Here is a 20353-nt window from a genome sequence, read left to right as displayed (position 1 = left end):
AAGAGGGCAGCACTGAGCAACTCAGCTGAATTTTCACTTGAGGAAAAAAGGCACGGCCAGCTGCAATCACTTGTGGAAGGACGTGTGAACAGACACCAACAACAAAAGATGCCTTTGGTATGTGTGGAACTGTTTGTTTTTCTTACAATGATGACTGCTTTTGAAACGAGTAATATATGGCATAGCTTTTTACGATGAGGCAAATTATCCGCCCATAGAACAGGACTTGGCAAGATTTCTTAAACCATTGCAAAAAAGGAAAATATGCTACATGCGAAGCTTAAAAACACAAAAAAAAAAAAGCAAAACTGTTGAGGGGAAACTTGCTACATGCTATGCTAACTGAAAAGAAAATCATACTTCATTATCTTTATTTGTTGGATTGTGTGCTCTTAAAGTTCGCGGTGGACCATGTGAGGTTTCACAAATGGATAATTATCGGGATTTTTACTGAAATGTAATTGGCTCTTCCTTTTTCAGTAATTTTTAGTGAATGTTTTCAAGAATGGGGGGGGGAAGTACCTGACAGGTTTGTCACGAAGCTAGCCATAGTCTTTGGTATGTTAATCTACCTGAAGTGAAAATTATGATTTATTGTTTTTGTTTTTTTGTGGGACATCCTAGCTAGCAGCCTACTTCCTGTTTCACTGATAAGAAGCCAAATGGCAAACGGATAGAGCCACACTGTTTAGCTCGAGCTAAGCTAACAGAAACAAACACCGTTTTTAGCTTTGTGTGTCTGTCTGTTAGCGGAAACAGTTATTGTTGGTATTTGACAATGGAGCAAGCACAATTCTGTTTGACTAAATCCTTTTTTTTCCCATAATAACCGCACTTCTGTCCAAAATCAGTTGCTACATAACCTCAATCTTCCTCACAGTTGCCGAATCATTTTTGGTTTCACTGCACGTATACCCCCACGAATCAGGAACTTTGACAATCAGCGTAGCCGCGGCCATCTTAATCTCATGTTTGGCATTATCAATTCATCTGTGTGTTTATTATGTGAACATTGATTAGAGTTTATTAACTCTGCGCCTGGAGTGAAATTAAGAGGCAGCGGGGTATCATTTGTGTGTGTGTGTGTGTGTGTGTGTGTGTGTGTGTGTGTGTGTGTGTGTGTGTGTGTGTGTGTGTGTGTGTGTGTGTGTGTGTGTGTGTGTGTGTGTGTGTGTGTGTGTGTGTGTGTGTGTGTGTGTGTGTGTGTGTGTGTGTGTGTGTGTGTGTGTGTGTGTGTGTGTGTGTGTGTGTGTGTGTGTGTGTGTGTGTGTGTGTGTGTGTGTGTGTGTGTGTGTGTGTGTGTGTGTGTGTGTGTGTGTGTGTGTGTGTGTGTGTGTGTGTGTGTGTGTGTGTGTGTGATGATGATTTAGCACAGATAGAGGATGTCAAGACTGGAATATTAACTAGCCCCGGTGTCTTTGCACAGAGGTCATCACAGACCGATGGATGTGCATGTAATTATTAAGATCACGCAGCAAATTAAAAAAGCAACATAAATTAAAAAAAAAAAAATGCAGCTAAAAATAATCTTATGATATAGCAGCTGCCGTTTCAGGTTCTAAGACATATGCAAATAACCATGTCGGGGATCAAACTGGAATTTTGTATTAGTATATGAAATATAATTTGTGTTGTTTGAGGTGGTATGGGATTGCTGTCACTACATGAAAAGAAAGTTAGATAAAATCTCCAAATAAAATATAGGCCGACTGCTTATATAATTATTTTAAAAAATATGGACAAAATCACAAAATGAAAGTCAACTAAAAATATACTTTAATTATGTGCTTATTTAACAAATACAGTATTTTTTTTTAAGCATGATTAACTTTATAAATCCGATTTTCTTTGATTTTAGTTGACTTAAATCCTTTTTTTTTAATGACTAAAGACCAATAAGTTCTCCATAAATGCTAATATATTTGCATAGTTCATTTGAACATACTTTCTTCATTATTAATAGTTCCAAATATTAGTAATTGCTCTGAATGTGCTGTAGAAAGCCAACCCAAATCAAGAGTTGAGAATGAGATGACGACAGGCTTTACTTCTCCTCGCTCGCCTCTTGCTCCATCTATTATTGAGGATCCCTTCAGGTCAAACTACACCCCCTCTTCTCCTTTTAGTCTTTCACTCTTGTTCTTTTACCCCCAAGTCCGTTTCTCGGTGTTATCCTCCATCTTTGTCTCAAGACTGTACTAAAATGGCCGTTCAAGTTTATATATATATATATCCCCAAAAGCTTTAGTTTCATGAAGCAAAAAGTCAAAGGCATTGGAAGTCGGCCATTTTGGTTAGTAGCGGCAAATTTAGGGTCCTGTTGGCCACCTCTGAGGACTTTTTTTCTGAATTTTTACAAAATTGCACCCCAGAAGCCAATTTCACTTGAAATTTAATCAATTTATCATGCGTAGACCCACAAAAAAAGTCACAAGAGGTCATGTCTGAAAAGACACAGGAAGTCAGTCATTTTATTTTGAAGCAGCCATTTTATGGTCATGTTGGCCATTTTCAACAATCCTCCTAAATGTATCTGAGATGTTTTTTCTATAACTACTGCCAAATTTCTACATAGACAGAAAATAGTTCATAGCTAGTAGTCCTTTAAAAAAAACTGTTGAATATTCTTTGCTAAATGACTGATGGATCCATTAGTGATCCCCCTCTGAGACCTCTGACCAGACAAGGGAGCGTCCATTTTGTTAGCACTGTGAGATAAATCCAGCTTCTCCGCCCTAAAGAACAAATATCCTCAGTCTCTGAGCCCATTAAAAAAGGTCCATGATGGGCGGACACATAATCGATCGTCCTTTAGGCCATTTTCCACATTGCAAACACACTCCAAAATCTGGATCTTATCATACAACTCCTTTAAGACTGTAATATGGCTTTTTATTCCCGACTAAATGTAACTTTATTTTGACATTTGGCAAACAGACGCGCATGATGAATTTATCGCCTGGAGTACTTGGTTGCCATGGCAACACGCACCGTCCCTCCCAACAAATGGCTAAATTGCTTTGCCTCAATAGTACGTTTAGCTTGATGCTAACAAACAATGTAAAACGCTATACGCAGGCTAACAAATAGCATCGGTGTCGCTATGTTATAATAACCCTTAAAGTACTTTTACTTTTATTTAGATATGTTAATGTAACTTTATTCCTGTACAACATTATACAGTGTACTCTTTATATGTAATAATTTGGACTTTTATGAATCTACATATACAGTTCAGACATTTATTTATTTAAAAAAAAAGTTTTTTTTTTTTAAAGCACTCATAACGGTGAAAAAAATACAACACTACACTCAGGAACACGTAAGCCGCTCTATATGTCTGGCAAACAATCAATAGCTGACACTGCCTCATAACCTTTACATATGAGCAAATAAGTTTGCGACACGAGGACACGCACACATGGCGCCCCCCTGTAATCAATGGCCGTAGTGATTGATGATCACGTATGGTGCATCTAACGTACTTTATCGATTTGAAGTGCGGTGTGTGTGTGTGTGTGTGTGTGTGTGTGTGTGTGTGTGTGTGTGTGTGTGTGTGTGTGTGTGTGTGTGTGTGTGTGTGTGTGTGTGTGTGTGTGTGTGTGTGTGTGTGTGTGTGTGTGTGTGTGTGTGTGTGTGTGTGTGTGTGTGTGTGTGTGTGTGTGTGTGTGTGTGCGTGCGTGCGTGCGTGCGTGCGTGCGTGCGTGCGTGCGTGCCGCGTGTGTTTGTATGTTTGCGTTTGACCTTTTTGCCGGTGATTAGCATCCTGTCGTGTTGAGAATAATCAGCGAGCTGTCCATCACAGGTGCCGCAGCATCAACAGGCAGATGGCAGACATCTTTGTAGGATGTTCACTTGCGGTTCTTTCGAAATATGAATTGTAACTAAAATACTATTAGTGAAAATCTGCAATATCGAGAGTCTGCTAGCTCAGTGTTAGCATATGATGTGAAAACAGCGTAGGCGGGCTAATGGAAGTTCGCATAGCTGCTACGGTAATTATACAATTTCAAGCAACTTCCATAATACTCACAGAGCAGATAATATTATTTTCTCTGCTCTTTTGGAATGTCACCTGCATTACTGGAGCTTAATTGGCGACCTTCTCTGCCTCTTTTTCTGCTTCTTAATTACGCTACATCTCTTCTTGTCGACCCGACATTTTGTGGTGCAACAAAATTCTAAATTTGGACTTGCGGTAAGATTTTTGTAAATTTTTTAAATAATGTTCCAAATATTAGAAATCCACTCCTCCCCTTATCTGTAGTAATCTGGAGTAATTGTTGCCATCATTTTGATTATTGGTGCATGTTATCGAACAAGGGTGCTCATCTGGCTCTCATCTGAAATACGTAATGGATCTATTCTTCTCCTAATGTGCCACAAATGGAAAATCTATTTGCATTCCCGACATCATAAATATCATAAGAGTGTATGTGTGTATCGTGTGCGTCCTTGTACTGTACATCCACATTAAATTTACATTTGATCATTTATAGCCCAGCATTATCGTCGTGCTCGTTTCATAATTAATGCATAGCGGAGGATGTCACCGTCGCAGCTTTATTGAACGTTTGGGCCCCAGTGGAGCGATCGGACTGCTTATGAGGTGATGAGATGCTTTGGGTTTGTTGCATCCGACTTCCCGCCTGGTTTCCCATTTCATGTGGCAAATGACTGCGGGCAATCGTCCAGCTGCTTGTTAGCCTAGCATGCTAGTCAGCTTTATGACAAAAGTCGTCATATTTAGTAGGAGATCTCATCGATTTTCCCTGGCTGATCTTTTTGGGTTGAGTAACGGTCCACCATTATTCGCAGTATTTGTTCTTAGGCCTAAACCATGTCAAATGTCCAAAATGTTACTTTAGCGCCATCTAGTGGTGCACCAATGAACTACATTGAAGTGTAGGGAGGGGCTTCATCTAGTGCTTTGCTGCCATCTTATTTGGTAGGACATCGAACCCCCCCCCAAATTTTTTTGTAATTTTCCGAAAATGTTGACACATGTACTTGTTTGGTAGAAAATCTGAGCAAAACAAAAAAAAAATCACACTTAATAGGAAAATGTATGAAAAAAGTATTACTACTACATGAAGGCGGAATTAGAAGGAAGTCTTATCAAAAAAGTAATTAATTAGCAACTCATTTAATAGATGTTGCAAAAAAAAGTACACTACTTAGTACAGTCGTAGGAAATTTGAGAAAAATGTCGACTACTCGTAGGAAATCTTACATAAAAGTCGACTAATAATCTTGAAAAAATCGACTAGTAGCAAACCGTAAATAGTAGATAATATAGAAGAACATTTGACAAAAAGTTTTGATTACTTTAGGAGGTAATCTTACATAAAAGTTGACTACTTCAGTGGGAAATTTTACCCACAAAAAATTAGGGCAGGATTATGAAAAATGAAAAATTAAAAAAGTCGGCTCGTTTCGTAAGAAAGTTCAGCAAAAATGTCGACGAGTAGTAAATCTACAAAAAAAAGTTGACTACTTACACTAATCTTATAAAATACTTAACTTAAAAAAAAGAAAAAATATAATGGTATCACAAAAACAAGTCAACTAATTTAGTTGGAGCATCAGAGCCACTAGCCACTTGTTAGCCTGGCACGCTAATAAGCGCATGCGGTTATAGCAATTAATATGCAGTGCACATGTTGGATGAAGAGCTCGAGTGTTCTTGGACGGGCTCATGTCGTAAATCAGTCGTGTTCTTGCTGACACGGAAGATTATTTCTGACGCTCCGTCAGCCGCACCTGATTCTGCTAAATGCGCTGCCACACTGCGGCCGTTAGGCGAGCGTTCAAAGTTGCCGTCGGGCCTAATGGCCGTGACATGGCGCACTTGACCCGTGTTTACTCGCTGGTGCCCGTCACTCGTCAACGACCACCCAAATGCCCGTGCTGCCATTTTGCGAGGCGCCAAAGCACACTCGGCACTTTGGCTTTCATCTCGACACACTATTGGAAGAAAAAAAGACGAGTCGACAACATTTCCTGCTTTGGAAATTGTTGCTAGGCAGATTTCATTCAGCAGAATGGAATAACTAATTGACATATGACAAATGGCTTTTTGGGCATTATAAATAAATGTGCTAAAAAAATAAATGTTAATTTGTCTTTTTTTTTTTTTATTCTTAGTAAGTCGCTGTGTCCCATCACTGGTGAAATATTTTTCTTTCTTTCTTTTGAATGAATGAATGGAAATGTATTCGGTTTATTGGCAAGATGAATTCAAAATTCATCATAGACAAAAACAAATTCCATACATAGATATACAACCGAAAGCGTGTAATTAATTATTAGCTATTTTAAGAACAGACCTGTGTGCTACTCATGTTGTCCTTGGGGCTAACCATTACCTGTTGGCTTATTCATTTTCTTATGACAGTGCCTCCCTCCGCCTCCTCTGTGCCTAGCTGCTCACTCCTCCCCTCTTTGCTCTCAAGAAAGAGAAAATAATCTATTTTTGATTTCTTTTACATTTGATTTTACATTAATAATTTAAAGTCTGTCATGTCATGTCCTTCACACATTATTTATAATCTTTTTGTAATGAGTTTATTCCACAAACCTCATTTAACAGGGCCACCCGCTGATCATGATGAAAAAAATAATTTATTATTAAAAAAAAAATAGTTCCGTAATTTCAGGTATATTGTAGTTGGATTTGTGAAAATAATTGTGTCCAATTTATTTCCTGACTTTTCTGAGGGGTTTACACCACAGTGCCCTCTGCTGAATCTTGCCCTTCACGCTCGCTACAGCATCCCACGTCATGCCTCAAGTGTGTGCGCGTGCGTCATTGGCAATAATAAACACATTAGTTGCCCTAACGATCCCTAAGTGCAGCCCCAACCCATAACGCACCCCACATGCCGCTGCCCCCGAGGACACAGAATCTGACGCATAATCACAGGTACACATGCACATCCTGCCGCCACTGCAACACATAAAAATCCCCACTTTAATCATCTCCCCTGCCTCGCTCCCAACTGTGGAAAACAAGCAACGGCAGCCCACGTGGCCTTTTCCCGTCCCCTTTTCCCTGCCCTCATTAAATATGGAGCATCCGAGGGAGCCGTAACGCGCAAGGACACGCCGCCGCTCGCCACTCGCCGCCTTCCTTGTATATGTCAACCGGATTTAAGCGCACTCTGCTCTTGCATTCCGGAAAAGAATTTGCAACTCCTTGCCAATGTAGCTTCAAATAAATCCGACATGAAGACGCAACGGTTGTTGAAATCAAATCCGTCGTAAGCCAACGGTGCAAGGCTTCGGCCGCGTATCAGACACCTGAGCAATGGAACTGTCGGAGCAATTAAAAGCGGCTTAAATGGAAATATTAATTATGTCAGGGACCGGCGGTCTGCAGATTGGCCTTTTTTTGCAGGCAGCCAAGATAATAAGGTCTTAAATTCACAATTTGTGGGGCGTTAGTGACGTGACACTTCTCGGCAATGAGATTGACCGATTATGCCAGATTGCCATGGGCGACAACTCTTGCTGCAAAAAAAATCATTGAGGAAGTCTTTAAAAAACAAATCAACGGAAATCATTCAAAAAAGTGTTTAGTTGGACCAGTCATAGCTAAGAACCCCCCAAAAAACTGAAATGAAATTTTAAATTGACTAATTTAGACGGAAATTTTACTAAATGTTTTTTTTCCCTGAAATCTAATCAACATTTTTGCTAATTTAATAGGGAAAAAAGTTTATTAATATTGTCTGAAATGTAACTAAAAAGTGGAGTCGGTTGACTAATTTAGTAGGAAATCTTTACCAAAAAAATTGACTAATTTTGCCTGAAATCTTACACAAGGTTGACTAATTTAGTAGGAATTCATACTAAAAAGTAAAAAAAATTATGGAATCGCACCGAAAAAATTTACCAATTTGGTCTAAAATAAATTTGATTGATTTTGTCTGAAATGTAACCAAGAAGTTGACTCATTTAAGAGAAAATATTTACAAAAAAATTCTGAAATCTGACCAAATATTTTTACCAATTTAGTCTGAAATCTTTCAAAGTCGATTGATTTTGTCTGAAATTTAACCAAAAAGTTGACAAATTTATAGGATTTCAAAAGTAAAATTGTTTTTACTGAAAGTTGACTACATTTGTTTGAAATCAAACCAAAATGCTGACTGATGTTTCAGGAAATTTTGCAAAAAGTTCACAAATTTTGTCTGAAATCTTACCCCAAAAAATTGACTAATTTGTTTGGAAATCTAACAAAAAGTTTACTAATTTAGTAAGAAATCATATAAAAAAGATGAAAATTTTGTCTGAAATCTAACCAATTTTATTTGACTAATTTGACAAAAGATTGACTAATTTAGTCAAAAATCATACAAAAAAAGTTGACTAATTTAGTATTAAATATTACAAAACACAAATAATTTAGAAATCTTAATATATTACCGACATATTCAAATTCAACAAAAAAATGACACATGCAGAAGCAAATTAAGTAATGTGTTACTGGCATCACTGATTCTGACTCACCTGTAGTGTTCAAAAGACCTCTTTTTTTATTTTTTAAAGTGCCGCAGTTTATCAGGGGTGCTAATATATTTTACAAGCTACCGGTACATCAAATATTGTCCTTCCGGCCAAAGACAGATACTGAACGCACCCCTCACCCGCTTTGAGATTTCATTAATGTATGAACTGTCCCCTCTTAATTGACCCGCGCTCATTAGCTCGTCTGAACCCGAGCCCTCCGTAATGGCATTTAACGAAGAGGGAGCAAAGTTGCGGGGGTGTAGGAACAGAGAGGTGGTGTCGGGCAGGTCGCGACCTGTGCCGCCGGTGTTCCTCCTTTGCATGATGTCGCGCACGCACGCGCCGGCAATTATTTAAGGGTCAAGTTAGGTGTCAAAAAAGTTCCGATGGTCATGTGTGAACAATAGTGCCTTGAAACTGTGCTAATTTCACTTAATATCCTTTTTTTCTGATGTGAAAACTTGACTATTAAGTTGATGTTCAGGAAAAATATGAAACAGTCTTAAATGCTCTCTTTTTGAAAACACGAGCGATTGTCGTGTCCTCGCCTCATATCGACTTAGCGGCCTTCGCTATCACTGAAGGAGTAAATGGCGCTGAATGTGCATTCTTGAAATAAAAATACTTTCTATTGCTTTTGGTCTTTGCCAAGGTAACTACACGCTCGGTTGCACGCTCACCATAAGCAGAAAATAGACGAGCGTGGGATGACGCCATCGCCAAGAGGACAAAGAAACAATTTCCAGACACTTCTGATGAGACGGCACGAACTTTTATTGATATCTGGTTGGTGAGGAATCATGCGCCACGTGACCCCTGCTTTGGGTTGTTTTCCTTGAGGTCGTCCCGCTGCCAACGAGGCGTCCGTATCGCCGTGTGAACATTTGCTATATGGCCATCGAGCGCCTGTTCTCTGGGCGCCGTTTGTTGAATAATTCAGCGCGTCTATCACTCGAGCATTTTGGTAAATATTACGCGGCGAAGGCTCCGTCATCTAACGGAATGATGCGCACAATATCCATTTGTTGCCGGCGCGGCATCATAATCACCTCATTTTCCTAACCCCCCCCCCCCCCCCCACACACACACACACACCTCCGCCGGGAGCCGAAGCATCTCAGCGCCTCACCCGGCCGCTGTTTGTTGTTTAATAGCGGCGACCTCGGCACAGCGTGCGTATGCATGAGGCCGACCGCTGCTGTGCCGATGGCCGCGGCTATTACACACTCTGCTGCGTTTGTGTGTGGAGGGACATCAGCCACAAAACAACTTCAGATTTCCTCAAAAAAAAAAAAGAAAAAGGTAGAGCACTAGTTGTATGGAGTTTATTTGTGGATATGATTTGGATTCGCACTTACTTTACAGTGAAAAGTAGCGCTTGGCTGTTTTTATTGGCTTAAAACACATATGGTAAATGATACCCCTTCAAAATGTAAAACTTCTTTAAAATGCAATTGTTTATTTTATTTAGTAAGTTAAAAAGTTTAAAAATAAAAATGCATAAAGACGTTAGTTAACGCATTCACTGCCAATGACGGTTATAGTTGTCAATTGGACTAGCGGTGTAGGAGTTAAAAAAAAACGACTTAACTTCCCGTAGTTACTTGCTACATCCTTTGCTTATATTTGTTTTCTTGAAAACTTGAAGTGTTATTAAAATTCTAAAAAAATAATCCAAACCCTCAAATCTTTTTTTTTTTCTTGTTTAATTAATTTGAATGTTTTCTGCATTTTCAGTGCATCACAGTAGTCGTTTGAATCGACAAGTTAGCCCACACTCAAAACTGCTGGGTCATAAGTTGGATTCACCCATATTTCTGTTTTTGTTGTTGTTTTTTTGTGTACGGGTACTAAATATAACCCCTCCCGAAAATTGGGCTGTTTGAACCTAATTTGTGTCAATTTGACCCAAATTTCTTGTTTTTTGTTTTTTTTCCCAAAATCAATCTTTTTTTTTCTTTTTCTTTTTTTTTTGGTACAAAACAACCCTTTTTGGTGACCCCCCCTTCCCCCTCCCCAAAAAAAGGAGAAAAACATAGTGTTGTTTTGACCCCTTAACTTCGTAAATTTATGGGTTGGTTTGTAGAATGAATTTTTTTTTATTTATTTATTTATTTTTGGTACTAAATATAACCCCTCCCGAAAATTGGGCTGTTTGAACCTAACTTGTGTCAATCTGACCCAATTATTATTTTATTTATTTATTTATTTTTTTCAAATCTATCTTTTTCTTTTTTTGGTGCAAAACAACCCACAAATATTGGGTTGTTTTGACCCCCTAAACTGGATCAATTTGACCCAACTTTCTGGTTTGTTTCGTACAAAGCAACCCAAAGTTGGGTCAAATTAACCCAGGTTATTAGGTTGGTCCAATTTTTGACCCAGCAGTTTTAAGGGTGGTCGATTTGAGTTGTCTTGCCATGTCCAGCCTCATTGAGATTCTTTAGAACCAATAGCAATTTAAAATGACATGACATTTTTTTTTTTTGCTGTCCAACTGCTGTTATCTCCACTTTTGCCATCTTTCTCCCAACAACACAAGTCCCGAGTTGTCCCAGCCAAAAGGATCATATCATATCCCCACATCTCCATGTGAATTATACATTTTGCTCTTAAAAGGAAATCGCAGTTCTCAAAGACAACACACGCGCTAAGACACTCAAATGCGTCGGCGCGTTGAATAATAAACGCCATCTATTCCCCCCGCGCTGCCCGTCACGAGTAACAATGCTGGTTGTTATCATCTGCGCAACGTGAGACAACAAGATGTCCTCACATGGCTTGTTTTGGCAAGTGCTTAGAGGTGATTAACTATAAAGAACACAAACGGTTCTTATAAGACGCAAAGTGCATAACTTGACATTGATGGGCATTGGGCAAAATGTATTTGGTAAATTAACTATGGATTGGATTTTTTTCTATTTCCTTTTTTTTTTTTTCTCAATTTTTTGGGGGGGAATGACGTACATTCTGATGGAAGCCTAATTCCATCAGTGTGGGGGTGGGGGGTATTTATTTATTTAAAATAAAAATAAAAATTTTGAACCAGAGCCTTTTTCCCATGCACAACTTGGGTGTTTAAAAAAATAAAAATAAAAAAAAAATGGAAAAAAAACAAAATCTGATAATAATAATTCCAATGGTGCAAACAGGCCTCTGATGGTTTAAAGAAAAAATCAGGGTGACAAAGAATGGAAAATTTTGTTTGTGTATAAAATGATAAATTCCTCTCGCCTTCCTCCTATGTCTTTGGTATGTGTGTGTGTGTTGTCAAAATGTCTCAGTGGAATACTTGCACATGGATCCTATGGAAATGTCCACGTTTGCGTCATACCAAGGACCAAGAGGTCACTTCTATGTCTACACACATGGGAGTTGTGCTCCTGAAAGCAGCATGTGTGCATCATTAAAAGCAACCCGACTGGGAAGAAGAGGTCTGAGGTGTCCACAGCTAACCAAAACAGAAGCCCCTACAGGTGCACTTAAATGGATGTCTTAAGGTGTCATGGTATTGAAAATGGCAATGATTGGCGTTCCAAGAAACTGGCAAGTTTCTTGTCATTCTTCCCATAACAGTCCCTTTCGTTTTGTTTTGAAAGCCACTTTCCTATAAGCAATAACCCCCCCCCCCCCCCCCCCCCCCCCACACACACACACATTTGCTGCCACCTACAGGGCTGGAGTGGAACAGCATCAATATTCTCTTTTTAGTTGCACTGTCTGATGCCAGTTGTTTATATCACAAATTCAGTGTTGCCTATGGGGCTAACGTGTTCATTGTTAGTCAAATCTCAACCTAGTAACCATTTTAGAAAGTAGAACTGCAGAATTTGTCGACTTTACTGCTTGAAAGCAGCATCCAAAGCCAAGTTTATCATTAGAAATGTTTTTGAGTTGTTTTGTTGGCGTTCGGAGGCAAACTTGCCACGAAGAGCTTCTGTCTCTCGGGGGGGGGTGAAATGCAAACGATCGTCGGGGGAATCAAACAGCGAGATGAAAGCACGGCGGCACAAAAGGAAACATGTTTGAACTTCCCGTGATTATTCCGCACATGCAGAATGATTGGAACGGCTCATCATCCATGCATGCGGATGTTGCCAGCGTCTATTGCCGCACGCATTGGATGGGAACCAAATGGAAAGACATGGAGAGGCTGCTCTAGTTGCATTGATGAAGTTCATTTCAAGTTTATTGAGGATGCACCAAAACAATATAATTGGCATACTTTAAGATGTTAAAGGTGCAAATCAGATGGCGGTCTCTCCTCCATCTTGCTCTGATGGGATTTTCCCATCATTTGACATGATGTCCCGTTTCAAGCAGGAATAATTCCAATATTAAGAATTTATCCCTCATCTTTTGTACCAACAAATCAGTCCGGATGAGGACGTTCGAACCGGTATGGTGTTCTGTGCTGAAACGCTTCCGAAATCTTAACAAGCACATTTTGTGTTGCCGACTCATTAAAACATATTAGTGTCATCCGGAGACCCCAAGCGGGCCAATTTAGTCAGTCAGGTCGCCTCTATCTTGACCCAAAATGTGAATATTTGGAGTGCCTGGGGCTCATTACAGCATATTAGTACCTCTGTCATGTTGGGGGGGGGGGGGGGGGGGGTGCGAAAGACAGTCAAAAGCAGTTAGCGTCCTCACCTGTGCTTGCAGGGCGATTATCACACCTGTGCGGTCAATTCCTGAGGACCGACTTGCGTTTTATTTGCATGCAACACGTCCAAAGCTGTTTGTCAAAAAACTGACATCACATTTTTGGGTTGATAATCCTCTAAAATGCCACAAGATTGGTGGATAGGAAAGTAGTAATTGTGGTCAAGGATGTATGTTTTTTAGTGGGTTGTTGGGAGAGTCCATTCATACTGCAACTGGGCTGTTTTGGTTGTCGGTTCATGAAAAGGCTTGGTAGGAGGTCAAAAATCCAGTTGCGATCAATATAAGGCCCCGGGTGCGAATACGCGTACAGTATCTTTTTTTGCAGTTCGTTGCTCCCTGTTAAGGATGTCCCCTCTCGGGAAGCTTCGTTGACCACACAAGGGTTAATTAAGGTGAGCCAAGCAAGGTGTGTTTGGATATACTTGGATATCTGCTCTTCCCGGCGGTGTCAAATGAGATCCTCATCGGACTATTTTCCCGCCACCGGTCATTCTGTGTCTAATTGCCAAGAGGGGTTCACCTGCTCGGTCCCTGAAAAGTGTGATGATGATCTTTTTCCTTCCATCTTCTCTCATCAGCTCTCTGCGACTCCCTTTTTCTGATTATCTGTATCGCCACTTTCCTTTTTCATCTCTTATGCTCCAACCCTGTGTCGTTTTTTTCTTCTTCTTCTTGCCCCCTCCATCAATCACAATGTCATTCTCCTATAGAAAATGTAGTTAACAGACAGATGACTGCAATCAGCTGTGGTTCACACTCGGGTCACCCAGTACATATATACAGTGTGCTGAGTGTGTGTGTGGGCGCGCACAGGGTTGTGTCCTTTAGTATGGCTGTGATTGACATGTGATCTGCAATGCAGACTGATTATGAAATTCCGAGCGAGATTGGTTGATGTGCAAAATCTGCGTATGCAAGAAATATTGTAAGTGCAAGTGTCCTGATAAATCTTCCTCTTCTCCATATCATAATTGAAAGATGACTCGTTGCACATGCTGTAGTTGTCCTAGACAAATCAAATATTCTACAAATGAACTAATCATTTAGATAAAAGAAAATAATTAAATATTTGTTTTACCAATTACCTAAAAATGTCCAAAAAAAAATCCAAAAAGGAAGCAGAAAAGCAGACAATTGCCATCAAATATTTTTGGAATTGCCAATAATGGCATAGAACAGAGGTGGGCACACTCGGTCCTCGAGGGCCGGAGTCCTGCAGGTTTTGGAGGTTTCTCATTTCCAACACAAACCAATTCCAATCAACGGGATCATTATCAGGCTTATGCAGAATTTTTTTTTAAAGGTTCAAAAAGTAGCCTAACCGAAATATACAAATATTCAGAAACAAAAAAAAAAAAAATCACCATAAAATGTCTTTAGAATTAGCATAATAATAATAATAATAATAATAAAAAGTGTCCAAAAACAAAACAAGAAATCCCGCAAATGACCATAAAATATCCACAAAATTGCCAGAAACGGCAGAAAGTTGATATAAAAAAAGGCAGAAAAAAATTCAAAAAATGGCCATAAAAAGTCAAAAAACGGGAGAGGCAGAAAATGACCCTATGTCTGTAAAATTGCCAAAAATGTATGAACAATTGCCCCCTCCCTATACCAAAGACTAAAAATAACCCATTTGTCTCCCTGCTTGACACTCAGCATTACGAGTTCGCATAGGGGGGTTAGATCACCAAATGATGCTGCTGCTCACCGCTCCCTCAGTGGATGGGTCAAATGCAGAGAACAAATTTCACCTCACTTAGATTGGCGTTACAATCAGTGGAACTTTAACCTTAAATGTTTTGCTGCTCCAGACACATTTTTGGTTATTATTTGACCTAAAATGGCTTTTTCTAGCAAAAGTTGCTGACCACTGGTATATATACAGTAGGCGTTCCACAGGTATCTGGTCTAGGTCCACTTCTAATTGAATGCAGAAAGCAGTTATTTTTTGGACTGTAAGGGGGAGAATCCATTGTATCTCACCCACTTCCACACCCACTACAAATTAAATAGTTTTTTTTTTTTTAATAGAATGTATACCCAGATAGGAATTGAAGTGAGCATTTCAGGAGCATGGGGCTCTCACGGTTCTCCTGACTAGTGGCATGATGAAAAACAAGTTAAAGATTCCAAATGTCATTTTTTGAGTTGCTAAAATGGGATTCACACCGCACAATTCTGAGTTCATGGTGACTAACGTGTCGGATGATGACGGACGGCAACAAAGAATAAAGAGGCAAGTAATAATCCACACTTTGCTCGATATGATGAATGAGGAAGAGAGTGCAAGCACGAAAACAAGCAGACACACGGAATTCTGATACCGGGCTGGGGTTAGTACAAGCATCCAAACAAGCAAAGAGGTTTGCAGCTGAAATGGGTGATGGGGAAACTATCAGGGCAAATGTGGCCTATTTGAGCGTAGATGAAGTCATTTGCGCCGCGCCACACAATTCTCTTCATAGCGACGAGCGCTGCAACACAAAAGGGCCGGTGGAGATAATGGGAAAGCAGGGATTTCATCTGCACCGCCGACAAGTGTAAGACAAATGGCGAGACATATGTGCTTTGGTGTAATGGAGTCCCCATACCAGCTGCACTGCCCAAGAAGTGGCAAAATTGGACTTAATTTTGAAATTCTTGTCTTGAAATTTATAGTCCTGAAAATGTTTCATTTGACTCGTTATGCATTCATAGAAATGCAATCATTTGACATCAATGTCTAGCCAGACACTTAAAGTACACTTTTCTAAGAGAAAAATACTATAAAAAAAAAAAAACTCTGTTGCTAGCTAAAACAGCAGTACCAAAGCGTCGTAATCACAACAGCAGCCGTTTCAAAAATATGGTGAATGTAAATTTGGCCCAGTGCTTAATAGGCTACAGATGATTTTATGTTATATGACAATGGCGTCATTAATAACAATCAGCGTTCCAATAGTGATATTTGGCCGTTCCACAATGTTGTGTGCATCATTTTTTTTTTTTAATGAGCAACAAACTTCCGCAGTTTCACAGCGTTTTATCATAAAAGTCATTTTTATTAAACGATAAACTGCAATATTTGGCCAAATACTAATAAAAATCAATTTAAATAGCATTCAGTATGTATAACAGTGACATTTAATTTGCGAATCAGAAGAAAGTGAAACTTTCTGCCCTGCCGGTCGTGATCCGGCGTCTTCATCGCGCTCCGGATCATTCAGCCGTCTTTACTAATGTATGTTGTTTAACATTTAATGAGAGGGGCGATAGGCGCCGAAGGTCAGCGGGTTGCAACGGAGAAAAAGACGAAAACAGAGGTTGAATGGAATTCTTCTTCATCCCAGCCCAACCCCCCTCCCCCCCCCCCCCCCCATAACGTGTCCTCCCCGTGAACCAAATCGACATTATCACCTCCTTAATTGGTGCATGCAACAACTTGCAAGTGATTTGACACAAATTGAGTTGATGAGAGCACAGTTATAGTTCCGTCCGTGCCAGTCGTTATTTTTGGTGTATCTAAGACTTAATCGTAGATGCAGACACAAAGAAGCAGGAGGAGATGATGAAACTATTACTTTTAAATAAAGCATGTTTTCGGCCCCTAGCAGTAGAGACACAAAACGTGCACCTGCAAAACAAATATTGAGTCCTATCACGTTTCAATTGGCATGTAAATATCGTCAAGACAAATTTGGCATTTAGTGGTTTGGTAGACACTTAAGAGCCACATTTGGAAATTTAAATTGAGCTCAACGACAGGACAACAGTTGTTTTTCAAATCACCGTAATTCCTGAACCGCTAGCGCTCGCAACGTAATTCCAACGGCTTCTGAAAGCAGAGAAGCGGAGCTTTACGTGGATACCACGTGTATTACGGTAGCTAGATTGTCACGTGTGGAGGAGGGGGAAGTTACGCGTCATAGAGGAGTAACTTCAAAGTACCGTAACTCCAGAACTATATGTGCTAGCAACGCAATTACAACGGTTTCTGAGAGCGGAGAAGCAGAGCTTTGCGTCGATTTCACATGCGTTACGGTAGCTAGCAGATTTTCATGTGTGGAGGAGGGGGGAAGCGCTGTGTCCTCGAGGAAAGTGACGCAGAGACAGGAGCTGACGCATGTCTTACAAAAAACAATAAAAACAGGCGGACTGCTATGATAATAATACCAAAAAGGTTAATTGTTTTTTCTCCCTTTCACTTCTTAAAAAAAATGTCCCTCAATGTTTTCAATAATTGCATATTTTTAACATTCAAATTCCATTCTCGTTCCCCACCCTTTGCAAATATTTTCATTAAGGTTCACCACATTGTTAAATTTGCATGTGACATTTCCTCTCTTCGTATCCCCCTTCCCTCCCCGACACCTCCACGTTGACACATGACACCAGCCAGCCCGGCACGTACGACCTTGCGCCTCCTCTTCCAATCCGCTCGGTCCTTCTGTTGCGCATTTTGGGCTCTGCAGCTTTCAATTACGCCGCTGACATCCAGTATGTGTCATGTCATCTTCTCTCTCCTCACGTGCGGATTCCGCTGCGTTTCCACCCCCACTGCTCGCATCTTCTGCGACTCCTTCAGGGACTCTCTCTTATTTTGAGTCATGCTGAAATAAGATTGCATGAATATCATTGTTTTCGTGTCAAATGGTTTCATGTTGTTGTTGTTTTTTTTTCAACAAAAAAAAATACTTTTTACTTTTTCATGTGCGTAACTAACAAAATTACATTTTGCCGTGTGTGTGTGTGTGTGTGTGTGTGTGTGTGTGTGTGTGTGTGTGTGTGTGGGGTGTGTGTGTGTGTGTGTGTGTGGGGTGTGTGTGTGTGTGTGAGCATCTGAGGGTTTGAGTGTGCGATGCTTCATTCCACCCCGATATCGCAAAGTCAACATTGACAAATATTTGAAAGAAAGGCAAACTTGTTTCAATATTTGTTTGCGGCCATATCTTTGCAGCATCACCTCACACATACAGTACACACACACACATATACACACAGCTGTTGTCCAGTGCGCAACAAAGCTAGCATAAAATGCAATTCCCCAAGTTTGTGTTCTAAATGTATGGCGAGTAAACATGTTTGTGGAAGGTGAGAAAAGTTATGATAGGGAATTATAACGGCTATTTTCTTCTTTTTTCTTTTCTTTTTCACGTGCCGTCTACATTGCTGTGAAAAAATAAATAAATCCGTATTTACGAACATTTATTATTTTGTAAAAATGCCAAAATGTGATTTTAACGAATCTGTATTGATTTTGCTAGAAAGTGCCATCGTATTTGTTTGCCCGTGTGTGTGTGTGTGGTCACGAGTTTGTGCTAGCTAGCGTATCGTTTAGGCTAGCATGCTAGCTATTATTGATAAGCCTCGTGTAAAGGTGGTTTGTGTTGAATAATTTAAAGGAGATGTATGCAATAAATAAATAACTCTATTGGATATATTTTGTGCCTATATGTGCCACTATTTTACTAAATGTACACTACAAACAGTTGGGTCAAAAGTAACCCAATTATGGATCAAAAATGGACCGATCCACTTTATGGGTCAATTTGACCCAACTTTCTGTGTTAATTTATACAAAAATACACCATTTTATGACCCAAGTAAAGTATCTCACCAATATTTATGAGTTGTTTTACACTAAAAGAGCAATTTCTTGACTCAAAGTTGGGTGAAATAGACCCAAGTAGAGAATTGGTCGATTTTTGACCAATAGTTGGGTTATTTTTGACCCAACAGTTTTAAGAGTGTAAAATCAGTTTGAAGTTATATATTTTTTTCCAGGTGGTGGTGTGCCTGCGATTAGTGTACTCAAAACAAATGACACATCACAAGTCCCGTCTTGTCCGTGATTGGTTGTTTTTCCTTGGGCGTGGTATTTGTTTATCAAATGGAGCATATGCCACAGAAGGGGCGGGACTTCTCACCAAAAACTTTATGCGGCCTCCGCATTTGTATTTTTTTCCCCACTATATGAAGAGATTCGATGTCAGTGGATCAATTTTGATATTACACGTCACACAGGTGTGTAGCTGTCATTTTTTTAAAAGCAGGCATTTGAGAAAAAATAAATCAAAACCTGCTTTTCATTGGCTAAAATTAGTTTTACTTAACACGGAAGCTACATGAACGAACAAAAAGACAACCCACTAAATCAAAGACACTGACCACACTATTGCTGAAGTCTGCATTTACGGGTTGCACTTTATTTTCCAAAGCGGCTCGCTTAATATGGACATCAATCACCGAACAAGCGCTTAAGCTGCTTAAATCCCCGCGAGGACGCCGCATCTCAGCAGAGCCAGTTAGACGACTTTGTCAAAGCGCGTGTGCATCCAATAAGCAACAAAGTGCGCGCTTGCGTGATTGTTTGTCCTGCGGAAGTCCCCCTTTGTTCCAAAGTTGAACTGACAAGGCATGCGAGGGGAGCTTAGCGGGGCTACATGGTGCTAATTATCAGGTTAAAGCTTTTAATTTGAGGGTTTTAGTAGTGGGGCTTTGAGTGATCAAAAGCATTATTATCTGGCTTGTGCCGGCGAGTTGCTGCAGTGATTGTTAATTCTGTTCCGGAGCGCATACAGTCACGACCTGCAAGCTAATTGCTGCCGGAGTTATTTGAAGAGAGGACATGATTTTACCTTTACTGTCAGGAAGCAACCTGTAACGGGTGCGCATTTGCAATACCAACAGTCATTGTCCGTATTACACGCAAAATAATAATAATAATATTATTTAGGCGATTAAAATTTGTCATCAGAATTAATCGCATGAATCCCATAGTTAACTCATGATTAGCAACTCATTCACTCCCAGCCATTTTCACTGAAGCAACCCCCTTCGCTCCCGGCTGTTTTACTGGATTTTGACTGATTGTGCAAGGTCCACAGAATATTGTGTTCTATTGCTATAAAAACATGGAACCTACCAAAATAAATATTAGTCTCTTCCTGCATCAGAAAAAAAGTATATTTGTATTCAGTTTTGCAGCAATTAGCATTAGAATATAGCTAAGTTTCATCATTATTCACAAACAATGAAAACCATGGCAAAAAGAGCTTGTTGCAACATGGCACTGGCTGATCTCTTATACTCTGCTGCCATCTGCTGGCCGTTTTTTGTAATAACTATTATTTATGTCAGAAGCTGTATCAAAGCTGTTATGCTCTAGCATTAAAAAAAACATTTC

General features: G+C 39.8%; 1 protein-coding gene across 3 annotated transcripts in view; it reads left to right on the top strand.

Moving 5' to 3' along the window:
- LOC147157788 (CUB and sushi domain-containing protein 3-like) overlaps positions 1 to 20353 on the top strand; it is a 321354-nt gene continuing 301001 nt past the window's right edge. Inside the window, exon 1 of one of the 3 annotated variants that reach the window (XM_086061991.1) lies at positions 1 to 117. The gene's annotated coding sequence lies outside the window, so the exon portion shown is untranslated. Of the gene's footprint in view, positions 118 to 397; positions 458 to 20353 lie in introns of those variants that run through there. The other 2 variants (XM_086061989.1, XM_086061992.1) reach the window with 2 other exon arrangements.

The sequence above is a fragment of the Leptonotus elevatus genome, chromosome 19 (assembly GCF_054856555.1).
Source record: "Leptonotus elevatus isolate MCC_2025b chromosome 19, RoL_Lele_1.0, whole genome shotgun sequence".
In the NCBI taxonomy this organism is placed as follows: domain Eukaryota; kingdom Metazoa; phylum Chordata; class Actinopteri; order Syngnathiformes; family Syngnathidae; genus Leptonotus; species Leptonotus elevatus.
Note: the sequence above shows the minus strand (reverse complement) of the source record. Positions and strands in the feature narration are given on the sequence as shown.